Below are 6,585 nucleotides of genomic sequence, written 5' to 3'. Positions count from 1 at the left end.
TGAAATGTTTTCGGAACTGATGAATTGTGCGCGTTTTGATGATTGCTAGCTGCTGCTAGCCATTACTGTGCATCTAAACGCCTCTAACGGATTCCTTACACAAAACTGTCTGACGCAATTGATGTGCCCAAGGCTATTACAGAACGAATTCGAATCTTCACACCAGTCGATTAGCTGCCACCTGATTTGCACATATCCATTCCTTGAACTCCAGCTCAACAAAGAGAGACTGAGTAAAGGAATGCCACATACGAGCTTCTATTCCGCATTCCGACATATTTGACACTCAGCAGCGCTCGGGATGACCTAATGATGCAATGTCGAGGTATGTGCTGCATCGAGGACCGTTCTGAGAATATTTACCGAGAGTCCGCGGGGTGCCAGCTGGGCGGCACATACCGTACCCCTCTGGATTGTGACCTGCGGTTCTGTGGTGTTCCGAGGCCTCACATGTCACACCAGGTGTCCGCGGTCTGCCACAGACATTCCACGTGATCACGTCATAGTCACCCCCAGTGAAAAGCATGTCAAGGAGAGATTCTGTGGCTGCACCAATGTCAATGCATGTCTGCACATGTGTGAGGAATGTTCGAGCTTAAGGCATTCCAGCGATTGCAATCTTGTTATTTTGCGCTCTGAATGCTGCCTAGATCTCAAATAAAATATTGTCATCTCCATTTAATCATCTCCATTTAAATAACTAGATCGGTAAAAGTGTATCAATCATCAGGAAGTGCATGGTGAAGACGGAGGCAGGCTGACTGTTTCAGCATGTCCTTGCGTCCACAGAGAAACTTTAGCACAAGTAATACGGCGGCGGAACGAAGTTCTACCCCTCCCGTCTCTGCCTCCATGGGGCCGAAACAGTCCCCGACTGCTCCAGTTCTGACGGCCCATAAGTGTCACTTTCTCGTGTTAACCGGGGCTCGTGGCGCCCTTCGCGACGGACACGGTCAGCGCGTTTGTCAATGGTTTCCGGTGGTTGATCGATGTGGCCGATCGTAGCCGCAGGGCATGGGTTTAGGGCGGCTGGACATAATTGGTCCAGTCGGTATCAGACATAACTAGTGTGCGCTGCCGACCGCGAAACTGCCTGAACAAAACTGCTGTCCATGAGATGGGTTCAAGGGTTCTATATAATTGAACCATGCTATTGAGTTCAATTTAATATTAATTCTATCAGTCTTCGGCTGGAATCTCAAACGCCGGGGCCCGGAAAAATGATTAAGCTGTTCCAAAAGCATACAATAATCACTAGTTTTCAAATACAACCTCTAAGCCAAAGAACTTCATGTACAAGTGTTTTGTTCTAACAAGCCCAGGTAATCCAGGTCCGAGTACAGATAGCGAATAGTCACCAGGGAAGGAATGACGAAAAGATGCGAGGTTTCTACCCTCTTGAAGTTGTTTATCATTTGAAAGAATAGATCTGTTCCATTCGTGACACTCTCAAGGAAACAATTAACGGTATGTGATGCCTGTTCGTGAAATGCACCATGAGACACTTTCACAGCAATAAACCATGCTTTATACAGTGCAATTGAATCACACTTCGCTTTTCCGTTTCTCAGCCTTTGCTTGCACCATCCGCATTCCAATTACAGCTCCAGTTCCGGCTCCGAGTTTACATACAATGTTTCCGCCGTCAGCAAAAGTCAGTCAGCATCTAATAAGAAGTCCCATCCTCGCCGCTATAGTCGCCCCCATGGCTTCATTACTGCTATTGTTTTCCAGCTTCACTTGCTCCATTTCGTCTACCGCCAGTCCTCTCGTTTCACGGCTGCCGTTGCTCCGGCCTCCCCTCTCTGCATCGTACACAGTGTAGTGTGCACACTGCATCCATGCCCGCTTACCTTCCCATGCACCATCCAGAGGCCGACTGCGTCCGCACGCGCGGCACGTTCTTTTGGCCCATTGTTCTCCGAGGAGTCACGATGTGCGGTGCGTTTCTTACACGTGTATAAACCCGCGACCTGGTGGTGGGGGGGGGGGGCTATTTTTTGCCCCCCTCCAGACTTTTCGATATATCTCCAGAACCGCTGCGCCGATCGTCACCAAACTTTCAGTACCCTCCCGGACATCAATTTTACACATTGTGACCAAAAATTTTTTTTCCAAAGGCTATGATAGGTTGGCCGAAAATGACGTCAGAGTGACGTCATGTTCTGCCGTTTTCGACCCAAAAAAGGGTTTCGCGGGAAGAGCTGTGTGGCCTATAGCTTTGCAAATACAGAAAAATGATAAAGACATAAAAGCTGTAGAATCGACAGGGCTACAAAACTGCTATCTCGGATTTTTGAAATTTTTGGATTTTGACCCCCAAAAATCAAAAAATAATTTTTTTTTGATAAAATAATCGAAAAATCCAAAAAGTTTTTTTTTGAATTTCGAAAAAAACCGGAATATGTGTGATAGTCCTTACCGCCTTCCATCCACATACCAAATTTGAGATTGATACCTCTTTTTTTGGCGAAGTTATAGCGAAAAAAACTGTTCAAAATTGATGACGTCAAATTTTCAAACTCAATTTTTAGCAATTCTAGACCCCGTAGCGCAAAACAAAGACCAGCATTAGACTCCCCGTGACGAGCTGCATCGAATCAATACCCATTTTATGCAAAACTATCAATTTTAAAATTTGACCTTTTTTGGCCTGACCTTGACCTGACCTTGACCTGAACTTCACCAGAAAGTGACCTAAGCCGTACCTGATAGTCTTATAACCAACACCATTGAGTTGGAAATGAAAAATTGGCCATAAAACATGCATCACACAACCTTAGTAAAGTTGGGCTCATGTGACCTGACCTGTGACCCTTGGTGACCTGACCTGTGACCTGACCTGGTATTGTCAGTGACCTCTAATAGCAACATATCTACTCGGCAACTGACGCCCTATCGCTGATTCTCGACAAAATGCGTTTTCCTCGGTGTTATAGCGCATTCCCTAGAAGACCCTTGAACGGTGAAACATTTCATCTTTGACCTGACCTGTGACGTCATCGGTGACCCCGAGGTCAATGAAATTTGGTTTCCTTCGACAAATTTGACAGGCCTTTCGAACGCCGTTTGAATTTTGTGGATCCGTCCAGTAGTTTCGGAGATACGAGGGGAGCAAAAAATAGCCCCCCCCCCACCAGGTCGCGTTATAAACAGACCCCACCAGGGCGCGGGTAAAGCGTCTCGGCTGCTGCGCTGAGTGGAGCTGGTCACAGATGAATTACAGCGAATTTTCTCATCGGGCGGCCAATCCTCCAGATTTTCCTCCAGAATCGAAAATCCTCCAAAGGCCAAATTTGTCCGCAAACAGAGTTCGAAATCCTCCAGATTTGCGGAAATCCTCCAAATCTGGCAGCGCTGTTTTAGCTCTAGCACCGGCTCCGAGTTTACTTACAATGTTGCCGCCGTCAGCAAAAGTCAGTCAGCATCTAAGAAGTGAGAAGTCCCATCTTAGTCGCCTTAGTCTTAGCTATAGTCGCCCCCATGGCTTCATTACTGCTATTGTTTTCCAGCTTCACTTGCTCCATTTCGTCTACCGCCATGCCATGCACCATCCAGAGGCCGACTGCGTCCGCACGCGCGGCGCGTGCTTTTGGCCCATTGTTCTCAAATCTCAGAGGAGTCACGATGGGTGCGTTTTTTACACGTGTGTAAAGCGTCCCCGGCTGCTGTGCGGAGCGGAGCGGGCGGTCTTGGATGATGCGCGGTGGCCGAGAGATGGTGGTGACCGGTAAACGTGCTAACACGGTACGGCATCACAGTATAGTTAGTACTATGCATGGGAGATGGAGGAGGATGGGTCGTACGTACGGACGGTGTGGGACGTAGTGAAAGAAAACAGACTGGAGAAGGTTGTTCCAGATGAATGGTATATGTTCTGCTATGAAGGTTGCCCCGGGAGACGTCCTGCAACTCTAAACATGGCAGGCTTACCCCTGCTTACCTTCACCAGGTCACACCACACGGTAACCCGATCTCCCCCCACTCCCCTTGCACAGGAGTGCACTGCCGGCTTTGTAACCGAGCGGCCGACGCCGGCGTGACCCGGCGGCGGCCATCAGACCCGCTGCAGGTCACTAATGCCCGCGCCCGGCCCCGTGACGGGACGCACACAGCACACATGGCCCATCGGCTATTAGCCCGGTGATCGGTCGCTGCCAGACATGCAGCGCCAGGGGCGGATCGGCTGAGCGGAGAGTTATCCGTTCAGCTATTTTAACTTATTTATGGACGGGCTGGTCTCCGTCTATGCGTTGGGATAGCGATTCCGACTCCAAGTCCAAACAAAAAAAGTAAAAAGGTAAAAAAGTTGCATGATAACAATAGTGGGTTTTATATCAAATCTCGATCAAAGTGGTGATTTTTTAATTGTTTACAAAATACACATAAAATAACACATTTTTGACGTTTTTTGTTGTCAGGCGCTCAATAAATGTGAAAATATCAGCGCAACTTCATTCCTGACTACTGCCTACGAAACTGCGAGTTGGCACAGCGAGAAGGGACACAGAGGGCCAGAGGGAGTGTCCAGCGTATCGGTCACCCTAATCGTCCCTTTTTGTCACCGGGGCCACCACAGCGGCCGTAATATCACCCTTTGTCACCGCGCGGTCATGTCGCGTCGTTCACTCTGCCGCAGCCGTCGCTTCTCCGCGGGATTTAATGTCTAATTAGCCCGTAAAAACCCTGAACCTGTGCCTAGCCTCTGACCGGCAATTAACCCCGAGGTGACATCCGCGGCCTTTTTCTAGTCATTTTTGTCATGACGCGAATACATTATTATTTTTTGTCTCTTCGTTCGGCTGCTGAGTTCTGTTGGTGGCAGGTGGCTTACTGTGGGTAGCTGAAGGACAGCGACGTCGCGATATTCACGAGTCCGTCCGGTTAATGACGGTCGTTTCGTGGACGTAGCATTCCACACAATGATGGGAAAATGCTAGATTGCTATGAAGGCATTTAAAGCGCTGCCTGCGCGTTTGATTTGCCTCTTAACCCTTGCCCTTTGCGTTTGATTGCCTCATCTTGGAATCATTAGCTTGTTATCGTGTAAACTCATCATGAACCATGCCATCATTTCTGATATTAAGCCTCAAAGCTTGTTGATGTTTTGAGAAGACAGTAAGTACTTACCTCGTAAGTCGTAACCATGCCGTCTTTATCTTCCACGATACAAATCACCCCAGATTAATTCATTATAAATGTTCATGAGACAAATTATAGCTATCTCCTAACCAGGCGTTCGCTCCGTGTGTGGTCGGTTGCTGTTTCCCAGGCACTGTCTGTCCAGAGTCACTTTAGCAGTGCCCTGCACTTGCAGTGGCCAGGTCTGCAATGTCCGTTCGTTGCAGTGTCCACCGCTTGCAGCGGAGGAATGACATCGGTCGCACGCACAGCAGCGGCCGCGTCAGAGCCCCGCCGCGCACCGGAACGGAGACAGAACGCCGGTGTCAGGCCAACTAACGAGTGAGTGAGCGGACCCGGGTGTGGGAGACGGTGGGCCCGCACCAGAGGGCCACTGTCCCACACTGCACCAGCGGGTCCGGGTGAAGCTATACTGGAGGCCTCTGACCCTGTACGAGAAGATCTAGAGCTCAACGTGAGCTATGCTAGATAGTATAGTTCAATAGTCACTGCGATATCACAAAAGTCACGCAGCTGTATAATGCTTCTCCTTTGGAGAAGCAAGGCAAAAGTGAAATCTCTGAATCTTCTGAAAGCTCAGAGCGGCATTCATGAACATCACCTTTCTACTAAGCTCCAGACCTCTGGGAGACCAAAGCACTACCTCCTGGAGATCCCAGGTCAGAGCGTGGGACCTGCACTGTCCCAAAAGACCTCACAGACAGCAGGCCCAACCGCCGCCATCGCCATCACCCAACCACTGCATTCCAGAGTCCCAACGGCCGCGACGGAGTCTGGGAGCCTCCCATGACCCGGCTGGCCCCCTGTGACCTGCAATCGCCGCGCCTGGGCACCCGACTCTGATCAATGTAATTGGCGACCGCGGCCTGCTGCAGTTGAGCAGGCTGGGAGAGACTTGAGCGACCGTTGGGCCTTCAGCTTCAGCGTCAGCGACCGTTGATGGACCCAGATTACAAATGTAGGTACACGGGAGGATCGAATCCACGCCTGTGTCTTTAAAATCATCACGCATTGCACTGTGTCGGCCGTACAGTTTTTAGTTGTGTATCAGGCCGGCGATAGGGTGCTGCATTGACCGCAGGAAAGCACTTGCAAAGTACTGAGCAGACTTGCTTTCGGCTTTGGACATCAGTAGCCTTGCAGTGTCCAGCTGGTCGTTCTCAGATCCAAGTCATGTTGTGACGGGACCGACCACCGACTCGCCCAGTCACCGTCCGTTGACAGTGACCAGCACTGTGAACTGCCGCCTGCGGCCGCGGCCGGCGCTGATTCAATTAGGGCCGCCCCGCCCTCCGCCTCAGCCAGCCAGAAGGAGCTCTCATCCTTGTTATCATACGTCATTAAACAGGAATTAGCGTTAAATAAGATCGATGCGCAAAAACGTAGCGTCTCTGGATGAAAGGAGCCGCTCGGGGCTTCGTTGCACGTTGAAATGAGATACCC

Source organism: Amphibalanus amphitrite, unplaced genomic scaffold (assembly GCF_019059575.1).
Source record: "Amphibalanus amphitrite isolate SeventyFive unplaced genomic scaffold, NRLGWU_Aamphi_draft 000149F_arrow, whole genome shotgun sequence".
Lineage (NCBI taxonomy): Eukaryota > Metazoa > Arthropoda > Thecostraca > Balanomorpha > Balanidae > Amphibalanus > Amphibalanus amphitrite.
Note: the sequence above shows the minus strand (reverse complement) of the source record.